The following is a 19400-nucleotide window of genomic DNA, read 5'->3' as shown; positions in this document are numbered from 1 at the left end:
GTAGTAGTATACATATTTGTGGTAGAATAGCAAAAAACTCTAGGAGTAAAATATAGATGCTCATTTTAAATCTTGATGCTACTTCTGTATAATGGACACATCATGTTCTGGTCCTTTAATTTCTTAGCTTAAGGTTACCTTGATTTGACTACATCAGTGCCTCTCAACCAGTGGGTATCTCATGGATGCATTTCAGTAACGTCCCTAACCTATGTACAAAGTTCCGTTTGTATGTGCATTGTTTTGGAGAGGAGTCCATAGCTGTTATTAGAGTCTCAGATTGTTAGACATTACAAAAAAAGAAAAACAGAGATAAAACACATAAGCTAAAATAGATCATCCACATGTTCCTTTTTATTTCCAAATTTCTGTGATTTTCTTCTAAATGGAGTCCATAACCTCTCTCTGTGTTCAGATACTGTTTTATTATCAAAGAGTAAAAATGAGCCTTGCATAAATCATTTGCACATGTAAGAAAAATATAATTTGAATACCTGGAAAACCAAACCTTGAACCAGAAGCCACTGGGTGGCTTGGTGGTGTGGTTACCAAGCAATGGGCTTGCTCTGCTCACCTCGATCTGAGCCAATTAATCACGAGTTTAGCCTAACAAGATGGTCTCACTTATGCCCATTCACATTGTGAGAAGCACACTGTAATATCATTTCCCAACAGAGTAGTTGACTTTTTCCTGCTAAATTTGGATTCTAGCCTTTAAAAGAAATAGGGAAAAAACAGACAGAGCCAGAGCAAGAGCATGAGCACCACTCTAAGTCTGTATAATTAAGGAACATGTTGTTTGTAGAGAAAGGTGTGCCTTTCCAGCAATTGTTGTTGTCTTTGGGTCAACTTTATAGTGACGATTGTCTGTGAAGAAGCACCAGGGAAGGAAAGACTCATTCAGTGGATGCCAACTGCAGCCGCCCTGTTCACACACTGCCTGTTAAAACATCACAAAGAATTGCATTATTTGTCATTTTCCATTATGCCAATCTCAAATTTTCACATAGAGCTTCATTTGGCCCATGCCAATGAAAATTCTCACTGCTCTTTTCCACAAAATATGCTTTATCATGAAACTCAGTAGGGTTTAGTAGGAAAAAAAAGCAACTTTTTGTCAGAGAGCCAGGAACTGGAACTGCAAATCTGTCACACTAGCAAATAGGTAGGTTAGTTAAAATACCGAGCCTTGATAGAGGCGGAGCAAAATGGCGGGGTGAGCTGACCCGGGATTCTCTCCCCTCCAAAATACAACAAAAGATTGGAAGAACTGAATTTCAGAGAATAAACATAATGCCAGCTCGTTAGAGACCTACAATACCAAGAAGGCGGAGATCATAAACCTAGCTTTACCCCTTCGGAGGCGCTGGAATGGTAGGAGAGAACATCGCTCCCTCCCCTAGAGTCTGCGATAGCTGCGGGGTGGGTCGGGAGGGAGCGGGGGAGGGGCCACGCAACCGGGGGATCATCCAGGACTCCTGCCGCTGATTCAGTGGAGACCCGCTGACGGGGGCAAAGCTTCCGTCCGCGGGGACCCTATAAATCAAGGGCCTTGGGAGACCAGAGAACAGAACTGATCTGAACCCAGACCGGCGCGTGTGAGTAACAGCTCCTCCCCCCTAACAAAGCCAGTGGGCCCAGCCATCTTGCCCCAAAGGCGGAGAGCTAACATGCCGCTCTCGACCCCCATCTAGTGGCGACAGGCTGTAACTGCAACTGAATTCTACCACCATGAGAAAAAACCGCTCCTCTACCATGCAGCAATTTATAAAAGCCCCAGACCAGAAGGAAAACAATAAAAACACAGAATTAAGTCCTGAGGACTTGGAATTAGGTAAACTAAGTGATAATGAATTCAGAGCAGCTATAATCAAAAAACTCAATGAGGTAGAGAGAAAGATAGAGAAACAAGCCGAGTTCTGGAGTTACTTCACAAAAGAGATTGAAATCATAAAGAAGAATCAAACAGAATTACTTGAGATGAAAAACACAATGGACCAGATTAAAACAGAATACGGATTCCCTGAATGCCCATGTAGACAACCTAGAGGAGCAAATCAGCATAATCGAGGACAGACAGGCTGAATGGCACCAGACAGAGGAAGAAAGAGAACTAAGAATTAAAAAAAATGAGGAAAATCTCAGAGAGATAATGGATTCAATGAGGAGTAAGAACATAAGGATCATAGGAATTCCCGAGAATATGGAAAAGGAAAATGGAGCAGAAAGTGTGCTTAAAGAAATTATTGAAGAGAACTTCCCAAATCTAGGGATCAACGGAGAAATGTGTGTAGAGGAGGGTTTTAGATCTCCTAGATTTGTCAATGTAAAAAGACGCACCACAAGGCACATAATAGTAAAGTTGGCACATAGGAATGATAAGGAAAGAATACTCAGGGAAGTAAGGAAAAAAAAGAGAATAACCTATAAAGGAGCCCCTATCAGACTGTCAGCGGATTTCTCTACAGAAACCCTACAAGCTAGGAGAGAATGGAGTGATATATTCAAAGCTTTAAAGGATAAAAACCTTCAGCCAAGAATACTCTATCCAGCAAGAATTTCCTTCAGATATGAGGGAGAAATTAAATCTTTTCCAGACAAACAAAAGTTAAGGGAATTTGTAACTAAAAGCCCTCCATTACAAGAAATCCTCAAGAAGGCTCTCATACTTGAAAAAAGAAAAAAGGGAGAAAGGGGACACAATCCACAGACTAGGGAGACCGATGGATAGAACCAGAACAGGATAGCAAATATTCAACTATAGCATTAGGGTAAAAATAAGGAAACTACCAAAACAAGGACGATCTTAGCACTCTAACTACAAATTAATAAGACGAGTTGGAATAAAAAATGAAAATAATTATTTAGGAGGGGAAGAGCAAAGGGTCTAAATCAGTATTGGTCGAGTAAGTAAGAGACCACCAGAGAATAGACTATATTATACACAAGATTCTAAATACAAACTTCAAGGTAGACACTAAAATAAAGTACAGAACAGAGTCACAAATCATAGATAAGGAAAAATCTAATAAACCCAGCATAAGAAATTGCAGTATTAAATGGGTAGTCTAAAGCACACAGGAAAAGAAACACAGGAAAACAAGATAATGAGTGACAGATTGACAGCATTAAGTCCACATGCATCAATAATCACTCTCAATGTGAACGGATTGAACTCTCCAATAAAAAGACACAGAGTGGCAAAATAAAATGGATTAAAAAACAAGATCCAACAATTTGTTGCCTCCAGGAAACACACCTTAGCCCCAAGGACAAACACAGACTCAGGGTGAAGGGGTGGAGGACAATACTTCAAGCAAATAGCAAGGAAAAAAAGGCAGGTGTTGCAATTCTCATATCAGACCAAGTGGATTTCAAAATAAGACAGGTAAAGAGAGACACAGAGGGACAATATATAATGATCAAAGGGACACTTCATCAAGAAGAAATAACACTTATAAATATCTATGCACCCAACACAGGAGCACCAAGATTCATAAAGCAACTATTAACAGACCTAAAGTAAGATGTTAAAAACAACACAATAATAGTAGGGGACCTCAACACCTGACTCACATCAATGGACAGATCATCCAGACAGAAAATCAACAAGGAAATAGTGGAGCTGAATGAAAAACTAAAACAATTGGACTTAATAGACATATATAGATCACTCCACCCTGAAGGAGCTGAATACACGTTCTTCTCAAGTGCACATGGAACATTCTCTAGGATAGACCATATGTTGGGAAACAAGACAAGCCTCTACAAATTTAAAAAAATTGAAATAATAACAAGCATCTTCTCTGATCATAATGCTATAAGGCTAGAAATTAATTGCAAGAAAAAAGCTGAGAAAGGCACAAAGATGTGGAGACTAAACAACACACTACTGAACAAGCAATGGATCATTGAAGAAATTAAAGAAGAAATCAAAAAATAAATGGAAACAAATGAAAATGATAGCATGCCATACCAACTCATATGGGATACAGCAAAAGCTGTATTAAGAGGAAAATTCATCGCAATACAGGCACAACTTAACAAACAAGAAAAATCCCAAATAAGCAACCTTAAAGCACACCTAACTGAACTAGAGAAAAAAGAACAAATGAAGCCCAAAGTCAGCAGAAGGAGAGAAATAATAAAAATCAGAGCAGAAATAAATACTATTGAAACGAAAAAGGCAGTAGAAAGGATCAATGAGACCAAGAGCTGGTTTTTTGACAAGATAAATAAAATTGACAAACCACTAGCCAGACTTACAAAGAAAAAAAGGGAGAAAGCTCAAATAAACAAAATCAGAAATGAGCAAGGAGAAATAACAACAGACTCTGCAGAAATACAACAGATTATAAGAGAATACTACAAAAAACTATATGCCAACAGAATGGATAACCTAGAGGAAATGGATAAATTCCTGGACTCCTACAATCTCCCAAAGCTCACTCAAGAAGAGGAAGACAATTTGAACAGACCAATCACAAGGAAAGAGATTGAAACAGCAATCAAAAACATCCCGAAGAATAAAACCCCAGGACCAGATGGCTTTCCTGGGGAATTCTACCAAACTTTCAGAGGGGATTTAATACCTATCCTTTTCAAGCTATTCCAAAAAATTAGGGAAGATGGAACACTTCCTAACACATTCTATGAGGCCAACATCATGCTGATACCAAAACCTGACAAGGACACCACAAAAAAAGAGAACTACAGGCCAATATCACTGATGAACATAGATGCAAAAATTCTAAACAAAATTTTGGCAACCAGAATTCAGCAATTCATCAAAAGAATCATACATCAGGATCAGGTGGGATTCATACCAGGGACACAGGGATGGTTCAACATCCGCAAATCAATCAACGTGATACACCACATCAACAAACTGAGGAATAAAAACCACGTGATCATCTCAATAGATGCAGAGAAGGCATTTGACAAGATCCAACAGCCATTTATGATAAAAACTCTGAACAAAATGGGCATAGAAGGAAACTACCTCAACATAATAAAGGCCATGTACGACAGACCCATAGCCAACATCATACTCAATGGGCAAAAACTGGACCCCATCACCCTGAAAACAGGAACAAGACAAGGATGCCCTCTATCACCACTCTTATTTAACATAGTACCGGAGGTCCTGGCCAGAGCAATCAGGCAAGAAAAAGGAATAAAAGGAATCCAAATAGGGAGGGAAGAAGCGAAACTCTCGCTGTTTGCAGACGACATGATCTTATATATAGAAAACCCCAAAGAATCCATCGGAAAACTGTTAGAAGTAATCAACAACTACAGCAAAGTTGCAGGGTATAAAATCAACTTGCATAAATCAGTAGCATTTCTATACTCCAGTAATGAACCAACAGAAAAAGAACTCAAGAATACAATACCATTCACAATCGCAACAAAAAGAATAAAATACCTTGGGGTAAATTTAACTAAGGAAGTGAAGGACCTATATAATGAAAATTACAAGGCCTTTCTGAGAGAATTGGATGACGACATAAGGAGATGGAAAGACATTCCATGTTCATGGATTGGAAGAATAAACGTAGTTAAAATGTCCATTCTACCTAAAGCAATCTACAGATTCAACGCCATCCCAATCAGAATCCCAATGACATTCTTTACAGAATTAGAACAAAGAATCCTAAAATTCATATGGGGCAACAAAAGACCCCGAATTGCTAAAGCAATCCTGAGAAAAAAGAACAAAATGGGAGGCATCACAATCCCTGACTTCAAAACATACTACAAAGCTACAGTAATCAAAACAGCATGGTACTGGTACAAAAACAGGTGCACAGATCAATGGAACAAAATTGAAAGCCCAGAAATAAAACCACACATCTATGGACAGCTAATCTTCAACAAAGGAGCTGAGGGGATACAATGGAGAAAAGAAAGTCTTTTCAACAAATGGTGCTGGGAAAACTGGAAAGCCACATGTAAAAGAATGAAAATTGACCATTCTTTTTCACCATTCACCAAAATAAACTCAAAATGGATTAAAGACCTAAAGGTGAGACCTGAAACCATAAGGCTTCTGGAAGAAAATGTAGGCAGTACACTCTTTGACATCAGTATTAAAAGGATCTTTTCGGACACCATGCCTTCTCAGAGAAGGGAAACAATAGAAAGAATAAACAAATGGGACTTCATCAGATTAAAAAGCTTTTTCAAGGCAAATGAAAACAGAATTGAACAAAAAAACAACCCACTAACTGGGAAAAAATATTTGCAAGTCATATATCTGACAAAGGCTTAATATCCTTAATATATAAAGAACTCTCGCAACTCAATCACAAAACATCAAACAACCCAATCAAAAAATGGGCTGGAGACATGAACAGACATTTCTCCAAAGAAGATATACTGATGGCCAATAGGCACATGAAAAGATGCTCATCATCACTGATCATCAGGGAAATGCAAATCAAAACTACACTAAGATATCACCTTACACCCGTTAGAATGACAAAAATATCTAAAACTAATAGAAACAAATGTTGGAGAGGTTGCGGAGAAAAAGGAACCCTCATACACTGCTGGTGGGAATGCAAACTGGTGCAGCCACTATGGAAAACAGTATGGAGATTCCTCAAAAAACTAAAAATAGAACTACCATACGATCCCACTACTGGGTATTTATCCAAAGAGCCTGAAGTCAGCAATCCCAAAAGTCCTGTGCACCCCAATGTTTATTGCAGCACTGTTTACAATAGCCAAGATGTGGAAGCAACCTAAGTGCCCATCAACAGACGAATGGATAAGAAGATGTGGTACATATATACAATGGAATACTACTCAGCTGCAAAACAGAACAAAATCATTCCATTTGCAATAACATGGATGGACCTTGAGAGAATTATGTTAAGTGAAATAAGCCAGCAAGAGAAAGATAATCTGTGTATGACTCCACTCATATGAGGAATTTAAAACTATGGACCAAGAACAATTTAGTGGATACCAGGGGACAGGTGGGGTGGGGGGTGGGCACAAAGGGTGAAGTGGTGCACCTACAACATGACTGACAAACATTAATGTACAATTGAAATTTCACAAGATTGTAACCTATCAATAACTCAATAAAAAAAAAGAAAAAAAAAATACCGAGCCTCCATTACCACATCTGAAAAAGGTTTATCACTTTGCCTACCTTAAATGTGTAGAATGAGTGTTAACTGCGACGATACATGCAAGTGTTGGCATGATACACGAAATGTAATAAATGATCAACAAATTGGATAATACACCACATACATGACTGGAAATTGGAAACTATATGCAATTTATTATAAAACTCTGAACTATATTTATTATCCTTAGATATATAAGCAAATAATAATTAAACTTCTAGTGATTAGTTCTTGCAAATCACTTGCTTTTAAGGGGAAATATTATCAGGGCCAGATTCTCATGTGTACACAATCTGAGATACGTTCATGTATTTACAGACCGTAATGTAATGAGCACTAAGACCTTTACAGGGTAATGACCTTTATCAAATACAGTAAAATGATTTTACAGGAGCAGAATTTATATAAACATATACCAATACTACATCCAAATTGAAATGAGGATAAATCACAAAGATTGAGAAATAATATTTTTTGGCACTATGAAATTCTTCTAAAGATGAAAAAGAGGAATAAAATGTATCAGACATGGGTTGTTTTCATTTTAAATATCTAGTAAGCGTTTCTTTTACATTCTTTTTATCTCCTATGTTTCAATCGAAATTCATCCACTTTCCAACACTTCATGAGGGGTTTGTGTCTGTTGAGGAAAAGAGTGGTGAAATGTGTGCATAAGTGTATCAAACTCTGGTGTTTTGTCTTTTATCACACTCTGTCTTCAAGACAGTTTAAAAAATTTTGGACACATTATATTACATAATTTGAAAATAATTAATGAGAATCAACATTTGGATCTCTTATTTTGTTGTATAATAGTGAAAATTATTTAATTTCAGTAGATATATACTCCTTGATATCTTCTTGACTTAAGTTCTACCTCTAGTAATTTGTCTCATAAGATATCTTCCATAATTTATTTTTCAGTGTTTTTTTTTAATTGTTGTTTTTATTGTTCATCTAAGTATATTTGACCTCAAAGTCTGTTTTGCCAGTTACATTATGTTGTGGATATTTTCTATACATCAAATGAGCTAAATCTTTAGCTCCTAAGTTTTCATGAAAATTATCTGAATCTTGTGTGTTAAAATTGAATACAAAATGGAGATTGGACTTGAAAATTCCCTGAGCAGACAAAACCATTTAAGTCACATAAACAAACGTAAATCTAGCTTACTCTATGAACATAATCAAAACTGAATTTAGGTCAGTTTTTGTAAATGATAATCACAAAAGAAATTTGTCACCTTCCTAAAAACGGTATGAGATAAATCACTTTTAACCAGTCGCCTACAGTATGCAGACCCCTTGTAATGACCAATCATTGTAGGAGTTAAGCGGCTTCCTCGTCTTCACTCTGTAAGTCAGCCTGTGACACCATTTCCCTGAATTTGAATTTGAAAGCTCTCAGTTCACAAAATGTCCTTATATGCACTATAAACTCTTACTAAATACTATTTATTGATTTGGTGGTTATAATTTTGCTCTTTCTCAAGTTTTGGCTTGGGGTAAGAAATTATAAAAAATAATGTTTTGGTAAGATTTATTGAAATTAACAAATTTTTAATTTTAATTTTTTAGCCCTATCTGAGAATATTGTATTAAGCCAGATAAGTCAAAATGAAAGTGCTATTTTACCAAATCTTGGCTAAGTGTTATTAGTGTGATGGATGGACAACTCTAATGAATGAGTAACAGGTCCTATTCAAAGTCAGATGTTTCCAGTTATTAGCTTTCAAACTACAAAAAGGAAAGAGGCAATAGTGTTTCTGACTGATATGATTTTTTTAAAAAAGAACTCTTTTGATGGTACACAGAAATATGTTTTGTTTAAAATAGAAAAGTTTAAAGAACTGAGTGACCTATGTTGTAACAAAACCCATTTAGTTCTTTCATTTGCATGAGCAACATTTATCAACTCAATATTTAAAGGTGAAAAAAGAGTATAACTGATAATGAGTCCTATTTCATTCTATTAATTTATGATTACTCAGATACAAGAATTGAAAAAAACCCCATTAAGCTCATTAAGAGAAGCATGTTCAATAACAGTTTATTTTTTTCCTAAAATGTGTAATACATTTAAGATATTTCTGTTTGCCATAAAATATGATAATTTAATTATAATTTCAATCATAATAAATTAATTTCCCTCTAAAATTTATTTTATGCATTTATTATTCACAATATAGGCGCTCGATGAATGTGTGGAATCAATAAATGCATAGTAATGTAATGAAAAACTAATCAGTAATATATTTCCTAATTGTTTAAAAAATTATATTTTGCTTGAAAATTAGTATTAAACTGTATTTACGTCTTAAAAGGGCAGATTATTCCTACTCTATTAAGTTAGCACAGCAATGTAAATGTATAAATAAGATTTGTACCAGGTGAATAGGCCTAAACTTCTGTTAGTCTATTAAAATAAATTCAGAAATGCAGAAATACAGTGATCTTAGAACTTCACAAGAACAAGATAAAAGTAACACGCTTACCTCATAGGGTTGACTTTTTCCCATATTTTGTCACTCTGAACTAAGGCTGACAGGATGGAGGTCAAATGAACAAGTATACATATTATATTATATATGCATATGTTAGCAGTTAGTGGGGTTTTATCCCTCTGCTATCAAATCTATCAGTAAAAAATGTAAACATTTTTGTCATAAAGATTAAAATTTATCATGGCACCAAATAAGGTTACCAAGGACAAATTATTCTAAGCCTAGTTGAGTATTAATTTTTTATGGTTTTTACCTTACTCATTCTTTTTAGTTATGTTTTAGCTGTTGATTTCCTAAAACAACTATAGTTAAAATATAGCAAATGCTTTTACATGGTTTCCTTTCAAAAGGCAAAAAAGTGTGTTATCTTAAAATCTCATCTTGAGGTTGCAAATGAATAAATTCAATGTAGGAAAAGTGTCTTTAAAAAAAGAAAATAAATATTTTACTTAAAAAGATTTACGACTAAATTAATTAGTCAACTCAAATTCACTTTAGAGCAAACTGGGAGAAAATGTTCTAATCTTTCTTTAGTTGGAATCTCAACCATTGAAGAATTCAGATAACTACAGTAGTCCCCCTTACCCGGAGGGATACATGCTGACTCCCAGTGAGTGCCTGAAACCGCTGGTAGTACTGAGCCCTGTGTGTATATACACTACATTTTTTTCCGTACATACGTATTTTTGGTGTGACAGCAAAACTAGCACAGATTTCTTTTTGCTTCTTCATAATTCCATGGATAGATTTGCTCTTACTGTAGATCTTAGGAATCTCAGCATACAATTTTTTTATCTTTATTAAGTCAAGAATTTTCACCTTTTCACTTAAAGAAGCACTTTACAGCTTCTTTTTGGCATACCTGAATTGCTAGTATCACTACTCTTGTGCTTTGAGGAGATTATTACACAAAATAAAGGTTCCTTGAACACAAGCACTGTGATACTGCAACAGTCGACCTGATAATGAAACAGTTACTAAGTGACTAACTGGCGCCTAGGTATACAGTAGGGATACGCTGGACAAAGGGTTGATTCGTATCTCTCATCCCCGACAGAGCGAGAGGGCAGATTTCATCACACTACTCAGAAAGGGGAGCAATTTAAAACATATGAATTTTTTCTTCTGGACTTTTCCATTTAATGTTTTCAGACCTCAGTTGACTGCAGGTAACTGAAACTGCAGAAAGTGAAAGCGTGGGTAAGGGGATTGCTATAGATAGTATTTCTCACAATGCTGTCTCAAGCTAGCTAAGCAGAACTGACATTCTTTCACAGAATGTGAATTAGTGTTTGTTAACTGAAGGCAGAATTGATCTATTTCCCTTTTAAAATCTCTCTGTCAAAATCTGTGCAAGGAACAGAAATACTTTCATAGTCACAGTTCAACAATTGGTGGTGCCTGTGTTCTTTTAGCTGTTCACATTTAGCATCTGGTCCCACTCCCTAAATCGTCATCTACAATGTTGACACAGGAGCATGATTACATCCAGAAGGTCTTCTGCATTAAGTAATTGATCAGTGAAGTCAACTGATATGAAATGTGTCCCCATCATATGCCCGGCACTGAATAGTTACAGAAGATTTCTGGTCTTAAGATACATTTCTCACTCAATATTAGGAAATTCACTTTGTCTTTCAAAACCCAATGCAAAATCTCATATTTTAAACAGGGCCTACTTTCTAAAACACAACTTTGACTAACTCTTTGAGTTAACACATTTAGAAACTATGATTTTTAGGATAAAGCACCAAGTTCATAGTTGAACGCGTAAGACCCTTAATGATCTAGCTTTCTAACCATGCCTTCAGCTGCTCTCCTACGTCCCTCTTCACTCCAGTTCTGCACGCTTACATATTTGTTGGTTTGTTAATTAATATCTTTATCGCTTTGTACCTTTATTTTATATACGATTTCAATGTAGATACATAAAATACAATGTATATGTATAAAAATATAAAATACACAAAATAACACAAATAGAAATTGTAATAAAGAAGAAAAACGAGGGTAGGGACAAGCCAGAGTTAGACATAAGTCTAAAATTTACAGTATTTTATGCTTCTACCTCTTATTAGATATATGTTTTGTACAACTTTTCCTTTTACCAGCCAACGGCCAACTTGGAAAAGGACAACTTTGCAACAACACAAGTCTCATTTTTACTGAGATAAAAATATGTTAACTGCACAGAAAAACTACATGGGTAGGAACAGAGAAAATACTTTCCAGTGATCCACAGAGAAGCCATAATGTGATATAGTGAAAAAAGATCTCAGAATCCTTGAAATAGACACAGCTACTTTCATGGGCTTTTTCTCTTATAATTGAATTTCATGTAGGCTAATGATATTCACCAAGGCACATTTTAGAAGAGCTGTCCTGAGAGATACAGTAATGTCGTACTCCTATTTATATGTTCCCATAGTATTCTGTTCATCATACATTTTTACAGACCCACAATACTATATTATAGTCATTGCCACCCTTGACTGGGTATCCCACTAGACAGCAAGCTACTTGAAGGAAGTCACTGTATCTTATACTTGGTACCACAGGGACTTGGACAGAGTTGAGAAGATGTTTACCAAGTCTTCAAAAGAGATAAACTCCCTGATACTTAATTTCTTAATCCATCAACTTTATAACCACAACAGACTGCAGGTTAAACGAGTTCTTAGCCAATGTAATAACTGTTTTAGGTCATTTTAATAATGGAAGCTCACTTTTTATGCCTTGAATTTAAACTCCCCAATTCACCAATCCAGGGAAAATTCTCTTTTCTTAATCGAACAAGATACAACTTCTCTATCAAAGTCCAACTAATCCTTGTGCTAGCTTCTCTCTTATCACTTTTAGCAGCCAGCACCTGGCCTTTATTATCAAAAGAACCAGTGTAAACCTTCGGAGTCATTTGGTCAATGAAATCTCAATCTTTGCTTAGGGAATGCTTCCTCTCCCCACTCTTCTTACTGCCAACAATATTTTAGTTTCAGATTAAAGGTCTCATATGGGCTCCTCCTTGTAAGACTGAGGAATTAAGGAAAACTCCATAAATCAGACCCAAATCAGACCCTTGAAAATATGTTACACGTATGAGCTTTGGTACATTCTTTTATAAACTTAGCTTTCAATAATATATATAGTCTCTTTATTCTATAGTCATCCTTAATCAACTTCAGTTTTGCTTTTTTTCTGGTTTTACTCTCCCAGGTAATTTGGAAGGTTGTGCACTATGCATTGAAAACAATGAACATAGGAATTAATTTTGGAACTCACATGTTTATTCAGACGTCATGCCTGCCATCCCAGTAAGTGATGGATCCCATTAACTGTCACAAGCTGCCATATGCTTTCTCAGGGTTTCTCTGAGGACAGTGTGACTAGCTGAAGGTGGTCAGACTGACTCTATCTTGGACACTTGTTTATTTATGTTTAAAAATATTTTATCAATTTTGCAAATTATTCATTAGAGAAGATGAGATTTGAACATTATTGTGTCACCTCACTTTCTTTTATCTCACCTGCTTAATTTTAAGCTTTTAGTTATCTCAGTATTAGTCCTTTTCACTCTACCCTTCTTTATCTCCCCAACTTGCTTTAATTTTCTTAACACTTATCACTACCTGATATTGCTTTTTAAAAAAAAAAACATAAAAGATTGGCAACTGAGCTAGCATCTATTACCAATCTTCCTTTTAGTTGTAGGTCCTTCTAGTTTTGCTATGTGGGATGCCACCTCAGCATGGCCTGAAGAGCGGTTCATATCCACACCCAGGATTCGAACGGGTGAAATCCTGGGCCACCGAAGCAGAACATGTGAACTTAACCACTCGGCCACAGGCCAGCCCCCGATATTCCTTCTTATATTAATTTGTATATTTGGTTATTTTCTATCTTTCCTTCTAATAATGCAAAGTCCAAGATTGCAGGGGTTTGTCCCCTGCCCCGCTCTATCTCTAGCACTAAGCAATACCTGGAACATAATATTCAACAGTGTTTTGTTAAAGAGATAATTACAGCTCACTGCTGAAGGTGAATTTCTGCATGATTTAAATTTCCTTTTTATTTTAAAATTTTTCCTGGAATGTAATCTGTTCTAATATTTTCTGGAGTCAATAATGCCCTTTTTTCTCCCCATTTATTTAATTTGTTAGGTATTTATCATGACTTCTCCCCTAACTCTCCGATAGAACTATAAAAGCCCATTCAATAAAATGTAAAATTGAATGCCTCAGGTAATCTCTTCTATTTTTTACAATGTCCATCCTGATGCTCTCTATACCCACACCTTGGTCTAACCTGATTTCTCAGTTGGCCAGATGTACAGCTCTTGTCCTGGTTTCATTGGGAATTCCCTTTGCCTATTCCCTGTGGTGTATCCCTCATTTCCATGATACCCTACACATTCCTCTATATTTGCTATTTTGTGGAGCACATACTCCATTTCTTCTTGAGAAGGAGCCATGGTAACTGTGGCGAACTTACTCTCAGCTGCCCTCCATGATTACCCTCTTGCTATTCATACCTTTGAGTAATCTCCCCTTGACTGTGAGCTGCACCTGTGACTTGCTTCTAACCAAGGCAACATAAGAAATATATGGGGTAGGGTATACATTATTATATATGATTTAAGCACCCATCTTGCTAGAGTGTCTCCCTCTCTCCTTGCTGACTTGAAGAAGTAAGCAGCCAAGTTGGGGAAGCCTACATGGCAAGGAACTAGGGGCAGCCTCTAGGAGCTGCAGGCAGCATCTGGAAGTGAGATCAGACTCTGCCAGCCAGCCAGAAAACAAACCTGTAGCTCATAATCCTACAACTGCAGAGACTAAATGCCACCAACAACCATATGACCAGAGAAGTGGATACCTCCCTCGCTTAGCTTCCAGAGGAGAACTAAGCCCTGGCTACCACATTAACTGCAGACTTGTGAGACCCTGAGAAGATATGGTTCAGTTGTGCTTGGACTCCTGACCCTTAGAAACTGAGATAATTAATGTGTGTTGTTGTAAGCTGCTAAGTTTATGGTAATTTGTCACATGGCCTAGAAAACTAATACAGGAAGTAACTTTGTGAGTCTGTAGGTATCTGAAAATTTCTTTTTCTACTCTAATATTTACTTTTGGATTGGCTAAGCTTAAATCCAAAAACATAATTTTCTTTCAGAATTTTGAATGTTTCTCCATTGTCTTTTAGCATTCATGTTGTTGAGAAGTAAAATTCTATTCTAGGATCCAATAATGACTTTATGTTTTCTCCAGTGTATTAAATCTGTAATGATCTGTTTATTTACTTCACGTCTTCCGAAAATGTTTTTATATGTCTCATCTGATGTCTCCTCTCTTCTGCTTGTTCTTGTGAGTTTATAAATTTTAAACTTTACTGTTTTGGATTAGAGTGAAGAGAAGTACATGTGTTATAATTCTATTAAACAAACTATTTTAGACACTTCTTTTAGATATTTTTTTTTTTTTTGGCCTATCTGGATCCTATTGGCTGCTATCAATAACTTCATATTTTTACCACTTTCCACGGAAATGTCTTATAAACAAGAGAAAGTCAGAGGGCTCCTTTTCAGGAATGAGGAGAAAATTTTTATGCATCAGGTTTCTAAGCCCCACCTATCCCCTAGGTCATTTCCTTTCTTTATGTCTCTGTCTGTGTCCACCTGTTCACGATCAGGTACTTTTTTTCTTTCTCTCCATTTCTGGTTTTTATTTTGAGTGTATCTTCCTATCCCAGGAAGAACAATGAGGGTGTTCACGAATAAAGAACCTCATAAAGTCAGGTACAGGACACTGGCACACTCTGAGGAGAGCACGTGCCTATAGCCACTCTGTCATAATAGCTACACTTCTGAATTTCAGTATAATTTTTAATATAAGAAATTCAAAGATGTCAGCAGAAAGAGATTTTACAGTTACTTATTCTGGTAGAAAAGAGAACACAATGAATTTTTTTTTGTTTTTTGAAAGTCTTGAAGATTTGAATATTTGATCCAGGTAGTCCATTGTCAGTATTCCATGTTAAACAGAGTAATGCTATGGCTCTCCTAAATTAAAAATTAGGCAATTCACGAAGTATTTCATATAGTTTAGTGCTATTCCAGGAATAACAATTAATTCATTTTGTGCATGCTCTGAAGATGATCATATCAAGATAAGGAAATAAGGCAAATATACTTAGCCTTTGATAACAGGCCATTATTGAAGGAGAATTGGTAGAGGAGAGGTAGAAGTAAGCCATGAATAATTTACATATATGAAGTCCAGAGTTACTTACATCTACTTTATGATTGTTAAATTGCTCATAAGCTTTGAGAAAATAAATTAACATTACCCTAAGTCATCCTGGGAACAATCATCCTTGAATGTTTGGTCTATTTTTCATAAATTATTTCAATGACTGACTTGAAAGCCCCGGTCCTTAATAGAGCTTGGGTTCCTTTTAAACAAAAATATAGTCTGAATGATCAGCAATCATACTATTTTTATACCTGAATAACAATTGGTGTAATACATGAAAACTCGTGTAACGTGCTTTGAGATCCTTAGAAATGACTCTTGTACATTAACTTTTGACATTTAGTATCCCTCCACCTCTAATGAGTCACGTTTCAGTTCCATTTATGTTCATTCCAGTCATCAGCTTTCCTGATATAAGATTTTTTTTAATGCCAGTCTAAATTCCATCACAAAATAATTTTAGTAATTTTAATATCTTCCCAGCTTATTTTCCCAAAGAGTTAAAATAATGTGTGAAATTATTTGACAGAAGCCATGCAGTGAATTAGTGAACCAGGCCTAAATCTGTGACTCACATTCCTGATTCATTTTATCTAACCTTTTAAGCAACACTTAAGTACTCTAAATGTTTTTTTTATGTTCCATTCTTTATCAGAGCATTCTACTACTTATCTTCCTCAAACATTATCTCTTCTCTATCATTAAATGCTGTAGATAATTACCACTATCTGAAAAAGCTATGTTTTACTGTCTTTAAACAGAATTCCATTTGTGGTTATATTTGATTCTCACTGCTGTGACCTTGTCCTCTTTACCACAAATGTGTATAGATGTCATGGATCATTCTATACCCTTTCTCACCAAATGTATTTGCTGTCTTTCTAATTTCTTTTTATTGTCTCCAACAGTAATGAGCAGACTATATAAATTATTGAAATAAAAGTGTATATAAATAAATCCTTTTATCTTCAGAATTTGCAAGTAGTAAGAAGACACAAAAACTGATTTTAAGCTATGCATATTACATGCCTCAATGTTTTCCATTTTCCATTTATATTGAATAAAGTGTATGACTGCTACTCTGGTTTTTAATGCATGAGCTTGCTAGATCCTAACAATACTGTAACATATAGACATAAGCAAACATTCCACAATTAATCTGAAGGAGGATATCAAGGAACTTAGGGCAACTTGAGTTTATCCTACACACTTTTGCCTCAAATCATATGCAAACCTTGAGCAACACGTTACTCAAAACCTAGTTTAACTGTTACTGTAGCAGTATTACTTTTCAGTACAGAAAGAATAAAATTCATGGAAAATTTGGGGAGAACACTAGTATAGAAAATATTTTATTCTTCTTCTTTTTCATTCTAGTATTCCCTTTTATTAATCTAAAACTGCTTGAATTTCAAGGTTACCCTTAATTCTTTCCCATCTTATCTAAACGTCATCCCTCCACTATCACATTATGTACCCTCCACTCTATCAAGGCCAATTTCTAGACACCCCCCACCAGGATATTATAGTGAATATCTGGTACTTTTTGTCTCCTCAACATCCTTGCCATTTGAGAACAGTTTTTTATCTACATGAGCTGTCAATCTCATGGTCCTGTGTTCCCAAGAACTGGGCTGGCACTTGACCACTATTACCCAATCAGTAAATGCTATCCACCTCGTGACCCTGATGATTTAGAGATGGTTGACCCAAGTGGAGTAAATCATCATCTCACAAAAATGTATATTCTCTTTTCCCTGAGATCATTAACCATAGGATAATAAAACTCAGAGATACTGATGACTTCTCTTTACTGTCACGCATAGGAAGCTTGACTGAAGTAAAGTTAAGAAAAATAGGAAATTCCTCTGGTCTCAGGAGGTAGTGGAAAAAGGATTCAATACTTCTACCCTGCCAGCCAATTTATATAATAGCCAGTTATGCTCTGACCCATGTTATGTCTTTGGGAAGTTATCGGGTGGGGCTGTAAAATACATCTTGGAAACAGAGGCTCAAGTTTCAGTTGTAGAAAGTATAAAGAGTTAATCTGAACATTCTTCATATAATGTTTATCATCTACAAGTATTTATTTTGTTAATATGGAACACTTTTTAAAAATACATATAACAATGGTTCAAAACTCTTTTATTTTTTTTTTTTAAAGATTGGCGCCTGAGCTAACAACTGTGGCAAACCTTTTTTTTTTCTGCTTTATCTCCCCAACTCCCTCCTCCCCGCCCCCCGTACATAGTTGTATATCTTAGTTGCAGGTCCTTCTAGTTGTAGCTCATGGGACACCACCTCAACGTGGCCTGATGAGTGGTGCCATGTCCATGCCCAGGATCCGAATCCTGGGCCACTGCAGTGGAGCACGCAAACTTAACCACTCACCTGCTGATCCGGCCCCTGAAAACTCTTGTTTACTGAAAAAGTCTAATCTATAATTTTGCAGAATCTAAATTTGTCGAAAATTCAATGGCATCATGAATAAAAACTCTTTTGAAAGTTTAGTTTTGTAAAAAATATTTATTTAATAAAAGCGCTCTAAATGGGGACAAAATGTTTCTGTGGAAATATTTGAGCCAAAATATTTATACATTTTTAACACAAAATGATGGAATTAGGCATATCATCCACTTAGCAGAAATGGATGAGTTTACCAAATTCCTTGGAACCTGTACTGAGAGTATCTTATTAGTTAAAAATATTATTCTCTACAGAAAATAAGGTGTGGGCAATTTAAAATCTAGAAAATATAATGTAACACTGAAAAAGATTACAGGAAATTTTATGAAAAAGTAGAATAATGAGGCTTTGCTGGTTAAATTATGTGTCAATTGGCTAGACTATGGTGCCCAGATATTTGGTCAAACACTTCACAGTGATACCTAGTTTAGATGTTGCTGTGAAGGTATTTGTAGATGTGACTAACATTTACAATTAGTTGACATTATGTAAGGGAGAGCACCTTCCATAGTGCAGGTGGACCTCATCCAGTAATTCAAAGTCCTTAAGAGTTAAAACAGGTTTACTGGAGAAGAAGGCATTTTGCCTCAAGACTGTAACATGGAAACTCTGCCCTAATTTCTAGTCTGATCGCCTGCCCAACAGATTCTCAAGAAAACTTCAAGAAGTAGTTGTGTTTAGAACATGGCCTGAGAAAACCTCATAGACATTTCCTATGTCCCAAGATAAACTGAGAGGAGCAGAATAATCCCCACGTCCTCAAACATAGCAAACTATAGCAGAGACTGACCAGACCTCGACAGATCAAAAGAGAGGATTCAAGGATACTTAGGGAAACACTGTCCTCAACCAAGACCAAGGGAAGGTAAATGACTGAGCTGACAGCCAAAGCGACTGATGACATCTATTACCGGATTGAGCTACCTCCAAATGCCTTTATATTATGAAAGGCCCCCAAAATTAGAAATAATATTGGAGATGGCAGAAACTGAAATTGCTTATATTGTGGTTTTCAACTGACAGCAGAAATTCCTCAAAAC

This window comes from Equus quagga, chromosome 4 (assembly GCF_021613505.1).
Source record: "Equus quagga isolate Etosha38 chromosome 4, UCLA_HA_Equagga_1.0, whole genome shotgun sequence".
Classification (NCBI taxonomy): Eukaryota; Metazoa; Chordata; class Mammalia; order Perissodactyla; family Equidae; genus Equus; species Equus quagga.
The sequence above is the reverse complement of the archived record's forward strand: the minus strand, read 5'-3'. Positions refer to the sequence as shown.